At 37.5% G+C, this 24,000-nt stretch overlaps 1 pseudogene across 1 annotated transcript; it reads right to left on the bottom strand.

Annotated features, from left to right (window-relative positions):
- Window positions 1-339: 339 nt before the first annotated feature.
- On the bottom strand, window positions 340-19,202 carry LOC311590308 (histone deacetylase 1-like; annotated as a pseudogene). The gene is made up of 4 exons: window positions 18,966-19,202; window positions 17,480-17,663; window positions 1,699-2,379; window positions 340-933 (listed from the first exon to the last, which is right to left on the bottom strand). The product of its transcript is annotated as a histone deacetylase 1-like (transcript).
- Window positions 19,203-24,000: the final 4,798 nt, after the last annotated feature.

The following is a 24,000-nucleotide window of genomic DNA, read 5'->3' on the forward strand; positions in this document are numbered from 1 at the left end:
AGCCTGAGTAAGGAGTCCCAGAAGACCCAGCCACCCCTTCTAGGAAGCTTAAGAACAGTATCTTAACAGAGCTCCTAAACAGGCACTTAGCAGTTCACAGTCTTTTTTTCTGATTGTTTTTATTTTCCCACTCAGATCCTACATTGTTCAAAACTAAAACTTGGTTGCAGATGGACCAGATAGCTTTGGGAAGATTTCTCCCAGCATCACTGCTCTGGGTCTGGCGCCTGGTTCCCATCTAATCCCTGGGGATATTATATTTAATATATTTTATATAAATGCAGAGAGGAATATAAAATATAAAATCTGAGCGACTAGGGGAAAATGAGGAATTGGGGAAGAGGTTAGAGCTACAGAACCTGCTCAGGCCAACTTGACTTCTTCTTTGACCCTTCTGACTTCTGACTTCTCCTCCTTGGCTTTCTCCTCTTCTGTGCCTTCTTTGTTCTCTTCTGGATCTTTCTCTTTTTATCCTCTGTTTGGACTCTTCTGGCTTTTTTTGGAGTTAGATGAGTTCTGGCGACCACCTTCTCCCTCCTCATCTGAATCGGAGAATTCTTCCTCAGATGCAATTCGTTTGTCACAGGAGCAGATGGAGATGTTTGTCAGGGTCTTCTTCACAACGCTCCTCCAGCATGGCATCCTCAGGTACTGCTTATATTTGGACCCCAGGGTTATGGGGCAGCATTCTCAAGTTTTCAAAGAGCCACTGCTTGATCTTTTCCTGGTACTTGTTAGTGTTCTGGTTAGTCATCTTGGAAGGGCTGATGTGAAGTTTGAAATCTGGTCCAAAGTATTCAAAGTAATCACTGTTGGGTAGCTCATTAGGGATCTCTGTGTGCAGGGCCACAACTGTTTTGTAAATCCAGCCACCTCTACCCATCTCCTTGGAATATATCCAGAAGATGCTCCAACACACAACAAGGACATATGCTCAACCATGTTCATAGTGGCCTTATTCATAATAGCCAGAAACTCAAAACAGCCTAAGTTTCCCTCAGTAGAAGAATGGATAAAGAAACTGGTACATTTACACTATGGAATACTACTCAGCTATTAAAAACAAGGAATTCCTGATATTTGTGCACAAATGGATGGAACTAGAAATGATCATAATGAGTGAGTTAACCCAGAAGCAGAAAGACTCAAATGGTATATATTCACTCATAATTGGACACTAGAACAAGGGGCATGTCCCATAGAAGTCTTCACTTACCAGGAAATTGGGACAGATGTGAGGATATCCTATTGGGATTCTAGGTGAGAGATGTATGGGAGAATTGGGAAATAGAAGGACCCAAAGGGTCCTAGAAACCTAAACATTATGATGGGCAGATCTGGGCCCAAGGGGTTCTGCTTGAACTATGGCACCAGCCAAACACAATACGTGCAGTAAACTTTGAACCTCTACCCAGATCTAGCCAATGGACAGGATATTCTTCACAGTTGAGTGGAGAGCGGGGACTGACTTTCACATGAGCTCTGGTGCCCCATACCCAGTGGCACTCAAAGGAAGTATAGTCGGCTACCAAGAAGAGACTTGATACCCTATAATCATATAGAGGAGTAGGAGGTCCCCCTCAGTCACAGATATAGGGGAGGGGAATAGGGTGAAAGCAGGAGGGAGGGAAGAATGGGAGGAAACAAGGGATGGGATAACAATTGAAATGTAATATAAATAAATTTATTTTAAAAAACTTTTGATGAAGTGCACATACTTGGCATGCCATTTCACAGTCAGATCAAAGCAAACTAACTGATCTCTAGGCAGGGAATCTGAGCCACACTGTAAGACCACTGCTCTAGCCTGGAACATCTCCATTACTTTGGACATGATTGGCTTGAACATGGCTTCATAAGACTCCTTATCGATTCCATCTCACAGTGGGTAGTTAACAGCACAGTACTTGCCTTTGCCAACCCCAATATCCCATAGGTCCCTGGTTCCTGGGAAGTACTATCCGTATTTATGAATGGACACAGTCATGACCCGGGCTGTGGTGTAGAAGGCCTCTTCCATGCTGTCACAGTGGTGAACATCAATGTCATGTAAAGCACCCTCTGTGATACTTTAGCAGTTCCAGGATAGTCAAGATGATACATCATTGAAGTAACAGAAGCCAGATGCTTCAGACTTCTCTGCATGATGCAGGCCCCCAGCCCAGTTCACAGCGATGTCTGTCCGCTGCTTATTGAGTTACACAGTACTTGTCACAGAGCCACCAGCAAACAACTTACAGAACTCAAACAAGCCATCAAATACTGGATGGTACTCATCAATGTTGGATCTCTACATCCGCTTGCTGTATTCAGACATATTATCTGGGCAAATGGAATGCAATAATTTAATGCAGTCATCACTGTGGTACTTGGTCATCTCTTCAATTATTTGGATAGTCAATGAGATTTAAATAAACTCCAAAATAATATTAAAACAAATATGATAGTATAAACAGATGATGACTGAAACAAATAATATGAAAGTTGTCATTTACTGTGAGAGGACTCCCTCTTTCATTAAAGTAATATTTGTCTTGCCTTGCTGGCATTACAAAACCAACTTAAATATCAAACATGCACTCAAGGAAAAAAGGGAGTTTCCTTTGCTATGGTAGCTTCAGAAATGACATGGATACTACACTTAGCAGGTAGATGCTTAGAGCCTGACCCTGCTCTTGGTTACACAGTCAGTGGCCTTGAGTATGACATCTGCTTCTCAGTTAACCAATATGTAAAAAGAGAGATTTGACTGGGTTCCTTGAAGGTACCTCTATGGATGTTACTGGAGCCTCACTCTTTCTGATTGTACCTGCGTGTGCCTACAGCATGCTTTTTGAGAAGCATCACTGTATTCCTTTGATTTGTAAGAAAGTCCAAGGTCTAGGAAAAATGTCTGTCATGTCATCAAGGGATTGCAACTCTCAAACTTTAGGGATATCTCCAAGAAAATCAATGTTCCAACAATATAAAACTTATTAGCTACTTTTATATTTTCTTTGGAGAAATATTCAGTAATTTGGGTTATTTTTTATTGTTTTGCTTTATTGTTTAGTTTTGAGAGTTCTTTATATATTTTGGATGCCAGAGCATGCTCATACCTATGACTCAGATCTATTTTCTGTCATTCTCAAGGTGGTATTTTTCACAGTCCAAATAATATCATTTGAATAAAAATATATTTTGTTATTCACCACTTTGCTGATTTTAATTTAAGAGTACTATCATATAAGTTATGACTATATTTTCTTCTAGAGATAACATTTATATTTTTAATACAGCACACGTATGTGGTATTAATTCAAGCTCAATTGCTTTCATATGAAGATCTGATCATTGCATGATTATTTATTGAAGATCACATGTTTATTCCATTGAATCACCTCAGCATCTGTATTAAGCATTATTCTATTATGATATTCATAGGGAGTACAGAAGATAGAGAATATACAGGCATGGACTGCTAGAGTTTCTAAAGAGGTGGATGGTGCCCAAGTATCCCTCATTTACTAGCGAACTAAAACACGGAACTTAGAAAAGCTGGAGGCAAAGTCGGGAGTCCATCTCTGAGAGATTGACTTTATTTAGGGTGTTCCCTGGTCTCAGCAAGAGAACCAAGACCAGATGGTAAGAGCCACACCTGAAGACAAAAAAAAAAAATCTCAAAAATCTGTACTACAGGCTGACAGGCAGTGGAGAGACTGAAATTAGTTAAGGTGCAAAGAATAAGAGATCGCCATATTATATCCACTTCTCACAAGGCTTGAGGAATATCACAGAAGAAGGAATGGAATACTTGTCAGACACAGAGGTGATGTCTACAATGAAATGCTGCTTGCTATGAATAACTGGGGAGTTGTATACATGAATTCAGAGACATTGTGTTACCTTGCCCAAGACCTGTGTAATCACCAACACGACAAAATACAATCTGGAGGGGGAATGTACGCATGAATCCAAACCTTAGCTGAGGAGCTCGTAGCAGTTGATAGCTGCTGAAAAAAGAGCAGTCTTCTTGAAGGACGTGGAGCCTAGAAGATTGATCACAGGCAAGTGGATGACCACACAACCAAAAGCATGCCAACAGCACAAGTTAGACTTGATGAGTAGAAAAAGAAGAAGAAGAAGAAGAAGAAGAAGAAGAAGAAGAAGAAGAAGAAGAAGAAGAAGAAGAAGAAGAAGAAGAAAAACCAAACGAACAACGATGCCACTAAATCATGTGGGTAGTGAGTGGGGGTAGATCTTGAGGGTCTGGGTATTGAATATGGTCAAAACACATCATTAGAAATTCTCAGAGAATTAATAAAAAACATTTTAATGCATAAAAAGAGGGGGCCATACCAAAGAGCATGCAACCACACTGGTACAGCGGGTAGAAATGCTAAATAAAACCATTCCTCTGAGCACTTGACCCTCAGCAATCTACTAAGCAGCCATAGGGGGTGGGGTCTTGTTAAAAGATCATTCCTGCAGTAGCCTGAGACCTGTAACTCACAGCACAACAGAATTCAGAGCAGATGTTACGGTAATAAATGTTTAAACAAATCTAATGGAACACTGTTATAATGAGGGGAAGAAAATTTGAACCAGAATGGCATGATATTTGGTGAGGTAGAAATGTGGCTGGACCAGACTCTATCCGAGACTTTGACACAGACTTCATGCAGTTTCCTGAGTATTAGGAATATTATCTCAAGGGTGGGCTTGCATTCTATCTAGACTACTAAACTACTGGCCAAAGGTGAAATCACCTGTGGAAAGCAGGCCTGTGAAACAAGACTTAGAAGTTGGACCACACCTGTACTCTAATCTACCAAAGAAAGGCCCAGCAGTAAGCCAAACTTGCAACAAGATCCCCAAAAGGCCAGGTGTGACAGACACCTGGATCTGACCTAGGGCAGGTCTGTCATTGCTGTGACTGCAAAGGATGCTGACAAACTTTAGGCCAGACTGTATTCGTATACTTCCAGTGAGCTGTCTCACTTTCACAGTCATTCCTCCTCTAATACCCAATGACCACGAGGCAGAACATCTCTGCCCTATGCTGTATTTGGCTTCTTCTCCTCCTCCGTTCCATCCTTTCCCCTTTAAGTTCCTTTCCCACAGAACATCTATGAGCTGCTGGGGCTGTGGGATCTACCTGTCTCAACCTGTTGAGAACTGAAACAGTGAGTATTACTGATTGTACATCTTTGCTTCTCTGTTTTTTTTTCTCTCTACTGCTATGTGCTTATTCCACATCTCCGTTGTCTCTGTCCTCCCCTTCCTATTTACATTCGCCTTCTCTACCTTTTCTCCAACTAATACTAATTACTAGTCCTTTTTTTTTTTTCATGTTATGGAGTTAGTATTCCATTTATTGCAAACACTTTCTTTGATTCACCATTTCTCATAGTCCACATAAATTCTTGAATTACTTTTTCATTTCACCTGGTTTTTTTTTTTTAACTTTCTATTTCATGGTGCTGGTGATTGAATCCAGACCTAACTTATGGCATGCACACGTCTTAGCAGTGAAGCTACTGCAGTGGCAGCCAAACTCTTGGATTTCATTTAACATTTGTAAATTTCAGTAACCAGTCCTTTGTCCTCTCTCATAATAACACTGACAACTTCCTCTCTGTGTAGTATAATTAACATTTTAGACATGTAGAAAGTCTCTATTAAACCACTCATTTTTCTAATCCTTTCTCTAAAGAGGAACAAGTACTCCAAAACGATGCTCAGTTATTAATTATGTAAAGTAGGCTTTAGGCTCGATCTCACAATATTTTGTTCTGAAAAAAAATGAAATTATTGTAACTCACATTTATAAAAAAATCAAAAGAGATCCTCAAATCTATTGAAATTCAGATAAATAATAAAATCAATCTGTTTCCTGCTTCAATCAAAGAAATTAAAAATGAATAAACCTAAAAGTAACTGTTAATCATCAAATTGGGTTTAATTGAAATACTATAAATGGAAGTGCTTCATAAATGTTTATGCTATATACATAGAAGGTGTTATTACTAACCATCAGCTCAACCATATGATGCTATAGTTTTGATTATTTTAAAATTATTTTTGTTATAATTTATTCACATTACATCCCTACTGTTATCTGCTCACTCTTATCTTACCATTCCTACCCTCCCTCCCACTACCTCCCTATTCCTCTCCCCTAGATCTCTGAATGGGGAGCCTCCTCCCCCACCATATGACCACAGCCTATCAGGTCTTACCAGGATAGACTACATCTTCTTCCTCTGTGTTCCAGCAAGGCTTTCCTGTCAAGGGGCAGTGATTAAATTATGGGCCCCAGAGTCCATGTCAGAGGTTCAGAGGCTGTGCCCTCTCCATCACCTCACACTCTTGGAGAATTAGCTGTCCATTCGCTACTACATCTGTGCAGGAGGACTAGGTTCTCTGCACGCATTGGTCCATCATATTGTACAGGGACCCCTGAGTTCAGATCCCCTGGCATTGGTGGTCTCCCTGTGGAGTTCCTGACCTCTCCCCATCCTTCCATCCACTTACTCTTCCAAACAACTCTCAGTTCTCTTCCCAAAATCCAGCTGTAAGTCCCACTATCTATCCCAATCCCACTGTAGGCAGAGTCTCTCAGAGGATATCTATGTTAGGCTAATAACCACTTATAAGTGAGTATATACCATGCATGTCTTTCTGCGTCTGGGTTACCTCACTCAGTATGATTTTTTTTAGTTGCATTCATTTGCCTGCAAATTTCAAGATTTCCTTGTTTTTTATAGCTGAATAGTATTCAATTGTATAAATGTTTATACATGGTTTCTTTATCCATTCTTTGGTTTAGGGGCATCTAGACTGTTTCCAGATTTGGGCTATTATGAATAAGGCTGCTATGAACATAGTTGAACAAATGTCCTTGTCAAATGGTGGAACATCTTTCTGGTATATGCCCAGAAGTGATATAGCTATGTCTTGAGGTAGTATTATTTCCAGTTTCCTGAGAAAGCACCAGATTGATATTCAAAGTGGTTGTAGAAGTCTGCACTCCCATCAGCATTGGAGGAGTGTTCCCCTTTCTCCGCATTCTCGCCAGCATGTGCTGTCACTAGAATTTTTTTTATCTTAGTCATTCTGGTAGGTGCAAGATGGAATCTCAGAGTCCTTTTGATTTGTATTTCCCTGATGACTAAGGACGTTGAACATTTCTTTAAGTGTTTCTCAACCATTTGATATTCCTCTGTTGAGAATTCTCTGCTTCGCACTTTTCTTCATTTTTTAATTGGATTATATGTTTTGCTAATGTTTAATTTCTTTGATTATTATATATTTTGGATATTATCCGTTTGTCAGATGTAGGGTTGGTTAAGATCTTTTCCCAGTCTGTAGGCTCCTGCTTTGTTCTGCTGACAGTGTCCTTTGCCTTACAGAAGCTTTTCCATTTCATAAGGTCCCATTTATTAACTGTCGACCTTAGAGCCTGGCTGTTAGTGTTGTGTTCAGGAACTTGTCTCCTGTGCCAATGAGCCCAAGGATCTTCCCCACTTTTCTTCTAACAGATTTGGTGTGGCTGGTTTTATGCTGAGGTCTTTAATTTACTTATACATAAATTTTGTGCAGGGTAATATATATGTATATATTTACATATTTCTACATGTAGACATCCAGTTAGACCAGCACCATTTGTTGAAGATGCTATCTTTTTCTATTGATGGTTTTGGCTTCTTTGTCAAAAATCAACTGTCCAAAGGTGTGTAGGTTTATTTCTGGGTCTTTGATTTGATTCCATTGATCAATCAATCTATTTTTATCCTAGTGCCATGCATGTTTTTTTGTAATTTAATTAATTTATTCAGATTACAATTCAAGTTTTATCCCATTCCTCCCTCCCTCCCGTTTTCCATGCAGATTTATAACTGTTGCTCTATAGTATAATGGAGATCAGGGATGGAGATTCCTCTGGATGATCTTTTATTGTTCAGAATTGTTTTGACTATTGTGGGTTTTTTGTTTTTCCATATGAAATTGAGAATTGCTCTTTCAAGGTCTATAAAAAATTGTGTAAGTATTTTGATTTCAAGATGGCGGCATCCAGTGTGTACCTTGTCTAGGAAGGAGAGGATCCGAGGCTGTGAAACAGACTGAAGAGAACAACCTAGGAATTTGGAAGGATCAGAACCTGCAACTGCTTTCCCCACATCATAGCAGGACGTTCCCTGAGTTTGGGAGTCACAAGCTTTGAGGACCCTGAACTCTCCAGAGTACTAGAGTCTAGTACAGGCCCCCTGGGGAACAGAGGATAGGAACAGTGAAACTGGTGAGTGTAAAGGCTGCTGGCTCCAAAGCTAGTCTTATTCTTCTTTTTTACTTGCCATTATTATCTACATTGACTAATGTATCAAAGTACAGTATTACACATTCCCCTCTACTTCTAGAGATAATTGATATTTAATAGTAACTTCTTTTTAAACTATACTGCTACTGTATTTTCAATAGCTTGCCCTTTGATAGCAATTATATTTATTTGCATATTGTTTTCTGGTCTTATAGGAGTACTGTCTAGATACCTAGATGGGGTTTAATGCCTTGAATATTAGTATAGAAGATAAAAAATGACATCCATTGAGGTCCTACTAAATGCTATTAAAATCTCATCCTTATGTAACATTGTGAACATTATCACTGAAAAAGTAGGATGATAAAAATCTTCATTTGAAGGCTTAATGCAAATATAAGACCTGTACAGACACAAAAGGCAAACTGACTCTTCCAAAAATTACCAATTCCATAGTAATAACCTTTAATGAGAGCAAATTAAACAAAATCTCAGACAAAAATTCAAATGAATGGGTATAGATGTGACTAAAAATAAAGAAGAATACACAAATAACTCCTGAAAAAATTTCAAGAGAGCACAAATAAACAGATAACAGAAAGAAAATAGTCTACATAGCATATGAAAATAGAAATAAAACAATACAAATATTGAAAAAATGAACTGAAATAATGAGAATGACAATTGTATTAAGGTAAATAAAAAGCTCTATGAACATCTTCAAAAAGGTACAGTAGATAATGAGGAACACAGATATGATGCACTAAGCAGGTGGCAGAGAGACTGGAAAGTCTGTCAGTCAGTGCCAAAGATAAATCAATAGCAACATGAAAACAGAACAGTCAAGATCTATGAGGTTCATTAAAACATGAACTCTACAAAGCACATGCACAAAGAGAAATTTATGCTAAAAGCATAGGAAACATCTTCAACTAAATCATAGCAGAAATTTTCTCAAAGCTAGAAAATGGAATAGATAAGACCAGAAAAGAGATGCACCCCCCCAGCAGCATGTTATAATTTAAATGGCAAATACACAGGAGGAAGTATGATATTGAAAGATCAAGAGAACAACACCAAGTCACAAACACAGGCCGGTCTTTCAGAATAAGATCAGATTTTCAAGAGAAACTCTTATAGCTGTGCAGATGTAGAATGTCTTTTAATATCAACATAGCAACTATAAATTCTGGCTGCAATAATTACTAAGTTTAACTGTCAAGACTGAAGGAGAAAGAAAATTTCTCACAATAAAAACAGGCTAAGAGGATCCAAAATATCTGTGTTTGCTCTACAGAAAATACTGAAAGAATTCTTCGGATTAAAGAGAGAATATGAACACATTCATAAAAATGATTAAAACATCCTAGAATGGCAGTTAATCGAATAAGGGCTAGAAAAATATCGAACACAAAATCAACAAAATGACAGGAATCAGCATACATCTTTCAATAATAGGTTGAAATGTGAATGGCTTCAATTGTCCATCCCAAAAGACTAGCAAATTACATTTAAAGAACCTGAGGCTATAGAAATGGATCAGGTGTTAAGACTACGCACTGCTAGTGCAGGGGCTTCCATGTCAGGCAGCTCACAACCCCCCATTAATTACAGCTCTAGATGATCCAACACTCTCTTCTGAATTCTGCAGGCACCTTCACTCACTGATGCACACACACACACACACACACACACACACACACACACACACACACACACACTTGAAAAATAAAATGAAAATCAGGAAATATATATATATATATATATACATAAGTTTATACATTGAAACAGGAAACAGTTGAATGACTGCTGTACTAATAATTAAAAAACAGAATCCCAGATAAAACCAATGAGAAGCGGTAACAGAAGTTACATCACACCGATTAAAGGAAGGAACGATCCCCCCAAAAGTCATGATTCTAAACACATACATAAACATGGGTATATGTTTATAAAGCTTTATAAAGCAAATATTACAAGATGTAACATCTCAGATTTACCTCTCTGTGATAATAGTGTGACTTCAGCAACACAAAACCTTATTTTCATAGGTTCAGTTATTCAACAGTTGCCAGCCAATTATGACAAAAATAATTACAGAAACAGTGAAATAGCTGAGCTAAATGACATCATAGATGAACGAAACAAGCAAAAAAACCCTACAGAATATGCTATTCTAACACCACAGAATAGACATTCTTCTTATGAGTTCTGCCATTTTCGCTAAAATAGGTTATGTAGTTGGACACAAAGCAAGGCTTAACAAACACAGGAAAGTGGGCGTAACAACATGTGCTGTGTCTGAACAGAGGGAAACTGTAGGACACACAGGCTCAGAGGGATTAAACAATGTGGTGTTGAGCGATAACTAGGTCATTGCAAAACTCAGAAGAGAATAAAAGAAATCAAAGACTCGAAAAGAAAAATATGAGAAAAAATACTATAAGATATGATGCAAGGAGTTTAAGAGGTAAACACATAGCCATAGTGTCATTATAAAAATCAAAGAGGTCTCAAACAGTAACTGAAACATGCACCTTACAGCCTTGAAAAGCAAAACCAAGGCAAATACAAAATTAGTCAATATAAAGAAATAACTAAGATTGGGGTAAATATTAATGTATTCAGATTAAAGTCTAGCAGTCTAATTCCACTAGATTATGGATTTTCTGATAGAAGTGGTAGTCCCTTCTTTCATCTCATCATCTGGCATGCTATATGTTTCTCATAGCAAGGTCCTAAGCTGTGTTAATAATTCTCAATTCTATCTTGTTTCTAGGCAATGAACCAATGAGAGCTGGCTTACAAACAAGACAAATATTGTTTTTTCACTTAAAAAAATCTGCAGTAGGCCCATGGTTGGCCAGTTCAAACTTCTGTCATTCATGGATAGTTTAAAAGATTTTTGATACATACACAAAACACAAAATTTGGTTTATTTTCAAATATCAAAATATAGTTGTGTAACATTAAACATAAGCATTACACAAATTATTAAACATCAATGACAGGGAAGAAATGTGCAAAATCTCCCTAAAATGCATCTATAGCTATATGTCTTAATTTTAGATACTTTCCATTGAGTGAAAGTGCATATTAACATTATTTGTTGTTTTTATTCTACTCTAAGAACTTATCTGTAAATTATTCTTAAATTTATCATTTGGGGCCAAGTTCCAGTACCAGGAAAGGTGAGACAAAGCTACAACCCACTGAGGTATATATGGATGCAGCAGGCATAGGGAACTGCATCCACCTTTCAGCTTTCATGTTGCACTGCATTGTGGGTTGGACTCCAAAGCATAATTACACAATCTCTTTGCTTCCATGACATTGGAAGAAGTGAGCATTGAGGAAAACAGTTTCTACTTCTAAATTTGAAAGAAATAAGGAGGGATATATGGGAATGTTTGGAGGGAGAAATGTTGTAATTATGTTCCAACCACAAAAAAAATTAAGTAAAATGAAAGAAGTTTATTTTTAAATTATGAACAAAAATCTACAATATTGTCATAACTCCAGGTGTAGAGAAAACATCAACTGGAAATTATTAAGCAGTTATAATAAAAAATTATATTCTCAAACCTCAAGAATTTAATTTAAGGTTGACAGGGTAGTAAGTTATGGTCTCCTTGAAAGAAAACAAATGAAACAAAACAAACAGAGCTGGACAGAAGACCCTGAAGCGTCCACTGCCTACATGTGTAACTGTATTGACTAAAGCATCTATGAGACTTTGTGAGTTATGACATATGTTTCAACATAGCTACTAACCAAAGCAACATAAGAAAGAAAAGATAGCAACGGTTAGAATGTGGACAACCTAAGAGGACACAGTTCCCTTCATATAAAATACTTAGTAAAATTAATTGGAAATACACAGAACTAAAAGCAACTAATGAGTGCTAGGAATGGGAGAAATAGTGCTCACCAAGGAAGAGACACCAATTGGCTATCCCACACCAACGGTCAGCCCCATAAGATGCATGCAAGTACTTTATGTAGAGTAAGCAGGTTATATTTAGGAATGTGTGTGTGTGTATATATATATATATATATATATATATATATATATATATATATATATATATATAGCATTTAATAACAATTGATTTTAAAAAGAGGCCATGAATTTGAAAGAGGCCAAGGAAAGGTCTACAGGAAATTTTGAAGCGAGGAAAGTGAAGGATGAAATATTGTAATTATATTACAATCTCAAAAATAAAAGGAAAAAAAAAAGGAGGTTCAACTTTTCTCTTAAAGTGTTTTTCAATTTATAATAAAAATGAAAATATCCTTCTTCTGGTCCTTGCCCCCCTCTCTCCCTGGCAGTGTCAGGTGTGGGCTCCTTCCTCTAGACCTCAAAGTTAAAGCTGTCATTGGTTGGCCACTCCCACAGGCCCAGAGCCACCATTGCCCTTGCACAAGCTGCAGAAAGAATAGGCTGTGGATTTAAGGGTTTGTGGCTGAGTTGGTGTCCTAGTCCTGCCACTGGATGCCTTCTCTGGTTACAGAAGACGGCCAGCTTAGTCTCTATATCTTCCATTACCAGGAGTAATATAGATGGGGTTATGGGCTTTGGGAGGAGTGGAGGGAGGAATAGTTGCAGACAGGATGTATTATGTGAGAGAAGAATAAAAAGAAATTTAAAAATCTTGTTAAGCCAATGAGTTAAATGGCCTAGTAACCACCTCCATAGAGTGGCTAGACTCTAGATTAATAAAGAAGCAAAGGAGATTACACAAAGGGATTTGATGCTGGTTTTATATTTTGAAAGAGTCTTGTTGTTTAGGCAAGGTTGACTGAGAAATTATGATCTTTCCTCTTCAGTCTCCCACATGCTGCTGTTTCAAGAGTGGACTGCCATCTTTTGCTTATATTGAACTAATATGTAGTTACATAATTTCTAGAAGAAAAAAAAAGGACCCCTCCTTGGCTCCATATCTTAGTGGCTCCATCACCTTAGAAGTCTGGGCATCCAACCTTTAACCCTTTGGCTTTTGTCTCAGAAGCTCATTTGCTACAGATGTCTTCATTCTCCAACTCACAGCTGGAGTTACTCTGTGTGTTGTGCATGTGTGTGTGTGTGATGCTGAACAGTTGTGTGTTTCTGTGTGTTCATTCTATTTCTTAAAATCATATGTCTTTAAAAGAAACAATAGCCTCTTTCACTTGAGAAATACCATTTATACAAAGAATTCTCTTTTAACATAAAAACTCAGAACCAAGCTTTACTTGTTCCTGAAAACATTCTGAAATTCAAAGGAAGCAACTAAATCATACTTTTTGTCTTTGTTCTGGTAGCTAGCAATCAACGGTCTCGTTGAGACCATAACTGTTTTAAATACAGGGGAGTAACTGCACGGGTTTGGTTATGACTGCTCCTCTGCTTGCACAGTTCTTTATTTTCTTCTCCAGCGTTGCTTATTTTCTTCATAATAGGAATGGTTAGTTTCACTTATCTCAAAGAGTAGTAAATAAACACACAATTTGCATAAATGAATTGTGTTGAGGCTTGGTGTCCACTCGTGTGGAAGAAACATCTTTCTCTCCTAGCAGCCTCTAGGTGCTCAGAAAGAAGGTTGTGTTTACTTTTGGGATGCGTTAGAGGTTTTTGGTACAGTAGTGATTTTGAGAAGAGAAAAGACCAACAGTTAACTGAGCTAGATTTTGCTTTCTTGCAGAACAATATAAAATTGGAGCTTTCGCGTTCAAAGCAACTGACAAAAGCCTCAACTCTGTAGGTTTCATTTCAGCCTGAGCTCTCTTTGCTGTCTGTCTTCACCGAAAGCAAAATATTAAGGGGAGCTGGAGAGTTGGCAGTTAAGAGAGACTGCGGCTCTTTCAGAGGATATAATATTGGTGTCAGCTCCTATGTTGGGTGTGTCACAACTGCCTGTAACTCCAGCTCTAGGAAATTTAATGTTCTGGTCTGGTGTTTCTGAGTACTTGTATTTAAGTGTATTACTGTGTCCCCTACATACAAATAAAATTAAAAACAATTTTACATGATTTCAAAGTAGGCTATAATTTTAGACAAAACAATCTAGAATTTATGTCATTAATGGTCCACAGAGATTTCTGGAAGATGACAGATAAGGAAGCTGCGATGCTTGCTACGCTTCCTCAGAAACAAAAGACAGGTTTCAGTCCGAAGCTATTGTTATACATTGACAGTAAATGGCCTGGCATGGATTTTCACAAACGATCTATTTGTGAGTCTTATAATTATTCTCATCTTTGTTAAATTTTTCCAATGTATCTAAAAGTAACAAGTACTCGAACTTAGTTGTTGTTTCTTTACTTCAATACAAAAATAGATGATGAAAACTTTCATATGTAAGTTCATTAGATTTTTTCCAAAGATAATTTATCTGATGTATGAAAAACTGCAACTAAACATCAACAATAGAGTATTAGTGACAAAATCTCTGCACTAACAATTCTCCAAAAGCACTGTACAGAGGCCAATACACTGACACCCAACACTTTTCTTCTACATATGAGCACTCTATTTGCATGTATGCCTGCATTATAGAAGAGGGCATCAGATCCCATGATAGGTGGTTGTGAGGCACCATGTGGTTGCTAGGGATTGAACTCAGGACCTCTGGAAGAGCAGCCAGTGTTCTTACGCCCTGAGTCACCTCCCCAGCACCCAGCCAACACCTTCCTTCTAAGTGATGAGTGTTGTACCTTGAACCCACCTGAGCACTCTGCTCCAATTGTACTAACACAAAGAACATTCTAGGAAACACACCACTGTTTTTATGTCATGGTCACTCTTACTGAATATTTTCCTGGTGCTGCCATAATATTTTTTCTCTAGGATATGAATTCCTCTCAGATTATTAAATTTTATGTCAAATTATTAGACATTCACAAGTATGCTCCCTCTTTGAATGAATTTAGTATGAATTTTTGTATTTTACCATATATGTCTGTGATCCTTGATTAATATAGAGTGTTTTGACACTTTTATTACTTTGAATATAGCATTTTACTTACACCACCAGTCTTATCTAATATTAAGTTGTACTAAAATTAAAGCCAGATCATAGAAAATGTTCTTGTTAAACATTTAATTACTACTCAATACATTATTGAGTGAATCATAAATCACAAATATATGTGACTAAACTGATGTAGTTGATATCAATATGATAATAGATAAATTGAAAGCAAAATTTAGAAACTTTTAAACTATGCTTTTAATTGAAATAGAGTTGCGCAATTTTCTCTTGTTCCCATTTTTCTTCCCAGCTCCGCTCCCTTAAACCCTTCACATGCCCTTCATTCTGAAGTTGATAACCTTGCTGTCCTTGATTATTGTTAAGTGTGTGTGTGTGTGTGTGTGTGTGTGTGTGTGTGTGTGTGTGTGTGTGCACATATAACCTGCTCAGTCAATGTTTGGTGATGGAGTATATATGGTCTACCTTGGACAACCAATATGGATGTTCATCTCTGGGAGAGGCTAATTCTCTTTCTCACAGCAGTCATTAGTTTTAGAAACTTTTAAAGTGAGTGCTGTCATTATGAGCATGTGTAGTGTTATAAAGAATTTCAACAGAAAATATAAACTATGACGCAGACTTAGATAGATCTACACATGGAGGACAGAACAGAAAAGGAGACAAAGATGGAACCAATGGCTCAGGAGGCAGAGGTGGGTTCCTACTGCAAAACCCACTAAGTAATTAAAATTGTAAAAAAAAAATCCTTTCAGTAAAAATATTGAAGAGCTGGAGGCTTTCAAAAATAAAACAGCAACAACAACAGGCTAGTTGATTGGGAAGATTGCTTTCTGGTGTTAGAAATGGGAAGGAAATTCTAGCTGTAGTTTTTTTTTATAGGTACCTGAGTTCAGATTGTTGGTGGAAGGAAAGAAAATTATTTAACAAAATAAGTGCTGAGGAAGACTGAAATAGAGGAATTTTGGCTGCTTTTAAACATTTATCTGAGAAAGGAGGAATGATCTGGAAGTAAGCTAACTGGAAAAAGGACAGACAGTATTTGTGGGGGGCTGGTGGTGTGGAGTGGAGGGGAAGCCGAGAGGGCAAGCCAGCGTGCAAGGACAGTGGCAATATATCCTGAACCAGGAAACAAAGTGATGGAGAAGATGGTAGGTCTAATAGGATGGAACAGGTAGGGCAATGACACACATAACTGTCATTATAGAGGAGGGGAGAATTTAAGTTGCTTATGGCTTTCATTGCAAACCTACAAAGCATTTACCTGGTGTATGAGGCACTTGTAACTCTATGAAGAACATTTCAAAATGTTCTTGCAATTTTGTTCCTTATTGGTAACATTAGCATTGTTTGAAAATTAGTAAAAATTTGAAAATGGGGCTTACTCACAAGATGCAGAACAAACAGATAAAAATGTTCGCCCCTTTGCTGCTAAATCTGGTAATCTGAGTTTTATTCCCAGAACCCAAATGGGAAGAAGAGAATCAGACTCACTTAAAGTTAAATAAAAAATAAATGAAAGCCAAGAAAAAAAAAAGAGACTGAAATGGAATTTATCTTTTCTTGGAATATACTAAGACTTAAAACTATGTCCATAATATTTTTAGTTTGTTTTGATTCTTGTGGCCACATTACTATATTTAAATACTAATTAAGTATTTTAAATGTACACTTTCATATTAAAATTCCATTAGAATATATGATAATTTCCTAACAATTTTTTATATATGGTATTGGTTCGAAAAAGGATTCCTGAGAGTTTGAAGATAGAGCTAGTATGCACATCGCTTTTTTGTTTGTTTGCTTGTTTTGTTTTTTTCTATTCGTCCTGTTTGCTTAGCATTCTTTCTATGAAACTCAACCTCTAACCACAAGGAGTACTTTTTAGTCCTGTGAGTAACTCCCTCTGCTGGGATGTCAGGTGCGCTGTGACCACAGTCCCCTAAGGAACATCCTCTGGCAGGATGCCAGGCTGCTAATCTGCTGCTTTAAATTTGAAAGAAGACTCATTTCAAATTTATTTCTTTCAGTATTGCTTAGGTAATAATTCCATGGGTGTTTGAGAAGGATAACCTGCCTTAGAAATGTGTGCTCTTCTTTAAGAGGCTTTAAATAGCTTCGTAATGGCCACCTTTGGAGGTAACTTAAGTAAATGAAAGTACCCTTGATTTGCTGTTGGAGTCATTTTCTCCCTACATTTCCCCCATACCTGAGCTAGCCGTAGACTCTCTATAGCCTCTTCCTTCACCACATACCTCTTCATGCTTTGATGACTTCAAATGGCTGCAGGCACTAGTCTTCAGGTTTTGCTCACTTCGCTCTTTACCTGAAGTCATTGCTGTGAAGAAGTTTTTGCTCATACATTTATTGGAGCCGCTTGCAGCGCTGTGAGACTTTAGTCAGAGGAGCATGGGAGCATGACATGGCAGTTGCATCATGCACAAGGTGAACCAGCATGTCTGACAATCTGGGAAAGCTACATCCAGGGAGCTCTCTGTATCACATGCCATGAAGGCGGCTCAGCACACCTGTCTTCCTTCTCAGCAGTTGTTATGTTTATATAATTTTGGGGAGGGTTTCTGTGAATCTTCTACATTTCAAGAACTTCCTGACAGTAGTGAGTTCCTGAACCCAGCAAGCCTATGACTCTCTAAGTCCTAAGGAGCCTTCCCAAAAGATGGCATGTATCAATTCAGAGAGTTTGTTTAATAAGTTAATCGAGATGGTAAAATATGAACATCACATTGAAGTCTTCTCATCAGTTGTATGAGAAAGGACATTAGGCCAAGTGGGAAGTACTTACTGTTTTGTACTGTATACTACAACTCATGTCTGAGTTACTTAGTTATGTATTACTCTCTTTTGGTAGCACAAGGCTTAATGCACAGGCTGAGATTCTAGAAGTCTAGAAGCCAAGTGCAAGGTTAAAATGCACAGACGTTTAATGATATTTGTAGCAGGGAGGTAAAATCATTTGTTCCCCTCACAGATTTTTTAAAGGTAGTACCAAGAGTTAAAAGTGAGCCTGGGTACCCTGTAACAGAAAAACAGCTGATGGGAAGCCAGAGTCTCTTGTTTATTGTCATATGGCAATTCTACCCAGACTCCCAATGAATACCTCCCATCATCCCCTAGTGAGAAAAAGAAAAGCTCTGTGTTTGCTTTTTGCCAAGCTTCTCAGCAGCAGCCTTGGTCTGTATTCATGCTATCCTATCCAAAGTAGTAATAAAACGATCTTTTCAGCCTCATACTGTATTTATACACAGAGGAGTTCTATAAATACACCATTCTTCAGCAAGGCACAGCCGCTGCTCTCTGCCCTCATAGAGTGGTACCTGAGCATGGCACTGCAGGATAACCCCTTAATCCTGTTCTGGTGGAGCTCTCCTTTGTTTGTTCTCTACAAATATGGAGTGCTGTTGTTCTTCACCAAAATATTCTTTAGCTGAAATCAATTGAATCCAGTCTTTCAACTTCACTTAATTAGATAAGCCCTTGACAATAACAGCAATTTGTCTCTTTATATTGGACAGAATTCAAACCTCAACAAAGAAAAGACAGAGGACATGTTTCTATGCAAATAAGAATTTAATGTTTAAGTGAACGAAAACTGTTTGACTAAGGATAGCTAAATAATAAAATGATTCTTCCAGATTCTGTTGTTTAGCTTGCTTGTTTTGTTTTGGATTCTTTGCTTTCGTGTGCAGTTCAACTGAAGAGATTTCTTCAGGCATGCAGGCCTTGCTAGGGACATCTGGAGCTCTGTCCTGCAGAGAGGGCAGAGATGGGAGGACAGAGGCAAAGGCACACATGACAGCTGGAGAGTTAGTGCCCTGTCGGAATCCAAAGGACGGAGTGCAGGCAAGGTCAAGGCCGTGCAAAGACCCAGTGAGCTGCGAACTTCCATTTCTTTTCTCTAGTTTGAGAACCATTCTTAACAAGTGGGTGTGTTGACAATGCAGATGTTGAGATGTTTCAGAGTAATAGGGTTATTTCTGCTTTGGCCTTCCAGGGAGTGAGCAGAAACTATATGAGTTTAAATACATTTTAAGTGAAGGGAAGGTGAACAGTGGGGGCAAGAATGGAAGAGAGTTACTTCAATGTCTGACCTGATAGGACAATGTCCTTGTGTCCTGTTATTGGTAAGACCCTTGAGGGAGCCTCGGGATTTAAAAAAATAATAATTCTAAGCTTGCCTTCTCCTGGAATGTCTCAGTAGAGAAACAATGTATTTTTTTTTCTAGATAGACTTAGTCCATTATTTGACTAAGTCTAGTATTTCTAATCTATTACTATTATTATACAGACTATTATCTAGACTAAAAAGATATTTTTACTAGTAACTCCCTATGGTTATCTGCCAGCATACTGAGATTTCCAAGCCCCCACAGCTACTATATTTTAACAAATTATTCAGACATTTTAACCAGAGCTGGAGAGATGGCTCAGCAGCCAAGAGCTCTTATAGAGGATTGGGATTTCTTCTCAGTACTAACAAGGCAACTTACAATCATCTCTTACTCCAGTTCCAGAGAATGTGCTACATCTTCTGATCTTTGCAAGTCCATGCATACATGTGGTGCATATACATATAGTCAGAAACACAGACACCCTTAGGAAATAAATAAGCATGAGACATTGTGAGCCTATTTGCTCCCTCTCATTGTATGACAGGAAACCCAGGATACAAGTGAATATTTGGAATGCTTCAACACTACTAAGTGTTTGCTTCTGTTGAATCTTATGCTTTCATTTTACATATGACCAGGGTTTCCCGCTGATCCTTTGTAACTCCCCTGTAAAGAATCTTGACCTAACATCTCTGAACACTTCAAAGACAAGGCAGTGACAGTGCTTCCTCCTGCCATTTTGGTCAGCTGTACTAGGCTCTTTTTTCCCTCTTATATGTTGTATTTCCATATGTTTCTGCATACCTTATAGTTCTCATTCTGTTGTCATATGTGTTAAATCACATAATTTTAATCAAGTTATTTTTATATTCCTGCAACTTTCCTTGCCTTTTTTTTTTTTTTCATGTGGTTGTTTGGATACAGTGTGATCCTTTGGCAATTTATTCTTATATTGTTAGATGGATCAAGAACAAAATTTAGCATTCCTCAATATGAACTATACCATTTTAGAAACTGAGTCACTAATCCAATGTATTAGGCTACGTGCTTGTTTGTTGCCCAGGCTTGTTTTTTGCCTCTATATCTTTGAGTCTTTCCATTCAAAGCTGTCTTTGGATTTCTTTCCTGCAGTCTCATTGTTGTGCTGATCAATTAATTCTTAGGCCTTTGAAAAGGCCTCTGTATCGTTTTGGAATTTTCTCTCCTCACTCATAGCTCTCATTTCTCTTGAAATTTGCTTTACACACTCTATCTGCCTATACTATAACTACATGCCAATTCCAATGTTAAAATGTTTTCATAGTGGAAATTACTTATATGTTGCTCATTGTATAGTTCCTTTGTAAAATAGTTTGACAGTTCCCATCAAAATTAAAACTGGATTTAGTATATGAACCAGTAGTTGTTTTCTAGGACACATACCACTGATAACTGAAATCTTGTTTTCACACAATAAATTTATTCACACACACACACACACACACACACACACACACACACACACATATATAATATTTGTCAGAGATCAAAACTGCAAAATGAAATATTCTGTAAGTAGATGCATAACTGAACCACCATGCTATCTCTCTCCTTTGGAATACCATTCATCAACAACAAGAAATGAACTATTGGTGCATGTAATGGGTTGAAGGAAGCTTAAGGAAATCATATTGAGTGAAAATATGCCAACCCCAAAAGGATATGATTTCCGATAACATTCAAGAAATAATCTGATGATGAAGATGTACTTAAACTCCTCTCAGAGTCAGGAATGGAATAAAGAAGGTTTGTGTTTGGCTAGGCAGGGTAACAAAAGAATGCCTTGTGAAGGTGTGGTTATGAATTTAACTATGCTAGTGGTGATACAAGACGTTCTCTAGCATACAGGTGTGCAAAGGCACACACGAACAAGAATACGTGTAACATAAAATTGAATAAGTCTATAGACTGTAAAAATGTCAGTATGATGGGTCTACTATTGTGCTATAACATGGGAGAACATTAGGAACTAGTGTAGGAGAGTTTCATTTCTCTATAACTTCTTGTTTGTCTGTGCTTTTTTAAAAAGAAATCACTGAGATATACAAATGCAGCAGAATAAACATAGATGACAGCTGTTAAACTTCAATAATGTAAAAAAAGACATAATCATAAAAATATGACTTAATAGTCACAGGGGAGCTGGACTCTAGAGCCATAGGTTGTCAGCTAAACTTTTACTCAAACCTCTTCTTCCTGTCTCAGATATTGATCAGAACAAATAACTTCAAAATACATTATGAAACTATAGAACAACTAAACAACTTTTCAGTGATATAAAAAAGATACCTATTAAGCAAGGAACTGAAAAGAAAGACCATAGAAACTCTAAAAGTCACCCATCAATGGTCAGTTGATCTAGGATGGCAAGATGGCTTGGCAGGCTCTGGCCCCTGATCTGAGTTCATTCTTTAGAGCCCATATAAAGGAGGAGGAGACAATTTACTCTACAAAGTTGTAACTTGACGTCTGCCTGTGTGCCATAACATGCGACATCCATCTCTCTCTCTCTCTCTCTCTCTCTCTCTCTCTCTCTCTCTCTCTCTCTCTCTCTCATTCTCTCTCTCCCTCTCATACACACACTAATAATAAATATTAAAATAAATAAAAAGTAAATAAATAAATAAAGACTGACTCAACCTGGATACAAATGTAAATGTAAGATCTTCAACTGTAAAACTTCTTGAAGAAAATGTACTGGAAAATCCTACAATTAATTTATGAGAAAAGATACTTTTTGATAGGGCCCCTGAGGGATAGGAAACAAAAGCAAAAACTAGCCATTCATAGTAGTGAAGACCTGTGATATCATCACTGCAAAGTGGATCTTTATATTTCGAGATTAGCCTCGGCTACAGTGACATACATGGATCAAAAATAGCTTAATAATATTTCAACAAATAAGTATCCTCCTCATAGCTGAGCAAACAACCAATGGAATTATGGAATGAAAGAATAAAAAAAGAGAATGGGAGAAAATATGCAACCATATATTCTGTAAAGTGTTAGCAACCAAACCATATAAGAAATTTGACAACTGAATGTAAAGGAAATAACTTTGTTTTAAAATGTACAGACTATTCAGATAGATACTGTTCAATAAGAGACACACAGGATGGCAATGGCTATATAAAGAAACATACAACATCAATAATCATCAGGAAAACTAAAGGTAAAACTACAATGAGACATCACTTATCCCTGGTAGAACAGGGATTATACGAAACAAAAGATAGCAAGTGTGTACGGAAACATGAATCAAACTAAAGGGAATGGAAATTAGTACAATCATTGTGGGAAGTGGAAGAGTGAGTTCCAAGAGACTTAGAAATTCATCTTATGGATGATCCACGAAGTGAAATCAAACATCAGTCCGACTATATGCACTACCATGTTTTCCATCACTCTTCATATTGTCCCAGATGTGGAATCAAAGCCCCTGTCAATACTGAGGTAACTTAAAAAATATTCATGAATACAAATTCGCATTCACTTCCTCATTAAAAAGGGAAGAAATTCTATTATTTGTGACAACACAGATGAGCCTAGAAGGAGTACTAAAATAAGCCAGACACACAAAAGTGAATCTAACAGCATCTCATTTGCATGAAGAAAACGAGGGTGCATAAAAGTAGAGCTCACTGTTATTGAGGTGGGCTGAGGAGGGTTGAGGAAGCAAAGTTTTGAGGAACGAGTGGAAGAGATCTATTACAGAGCATAGTCAAGTAATGTACAGCTTTCTTGGAAAACAAATTATTAAGGCTTTCTCCATAGAAAATGATAAGTGAACACATATGTTAACTAGATGTATGTAAATATTCTATAATACACATGAACTTTGAAACATGCTGTACACAATAGGTATGTACAATTTTATTTTTCTGCTTAAAACAATGGATTAATGAAAACCAGACAGACCACTCTGAATTGTGTGTCTCTGGGATAGCAGTGAAAATTCCCAACACAATTCTGCATAGATTTATGGCTTCTAAACAAAGTAAACAAAGTAGAGTATAGAGACTGTAGAGTCTGGTAACTGGAAGTCTTTTGGGATTTTAACAGTAGTTGACACTTTGGTTCTGTCAACTAACCACTCAGAAAGAATACAAATGTAAATGTGAGGCCTTCAAATAAGACTTATAAGAAAATTACTAGATTAGTTTCTAAGAGATGGTATTTTTATAGGATCACAAATGCATATGAAACAAAAGCAAAAATAGCCCATTCATATTGATGGGCTTGTGACCCAGCACAGCATCATGAGAGACAAAGGTGTAGATAGTCTACAAGTTTTATTACATACATATGTGCTCTGTGGAAACAATAGTGTACATTTATTAGATTTCCATTATTATATGATTTCCAAAGTAAAGCTAAAAATTACACTATCTTAAAATCCCTATCCAGGAGATGCTTAAGAATTTTTGTGCCTATACCACCTGGGAGGATGTTAGGAACTCTGTCCCTTGGCCTTCGATTGTCCAAATTATATCCATTCCTTAGGGAGCAGTGGCAGAGTCAAAGGAAGAGGATGGTTTGAATTAGGTAAGAAGAGGAGGAG

This window comes from Acomys minous (genome assembly GCF_964271855.1).
Source record: "Acomys minous genome assembly, chromosome: 19".
Taxonomy (NCBI): Eukaryota; Metazoa; Chordata; class Mammalia; order Rodentia; family Muridae; genus Acomys; species Acomys minous.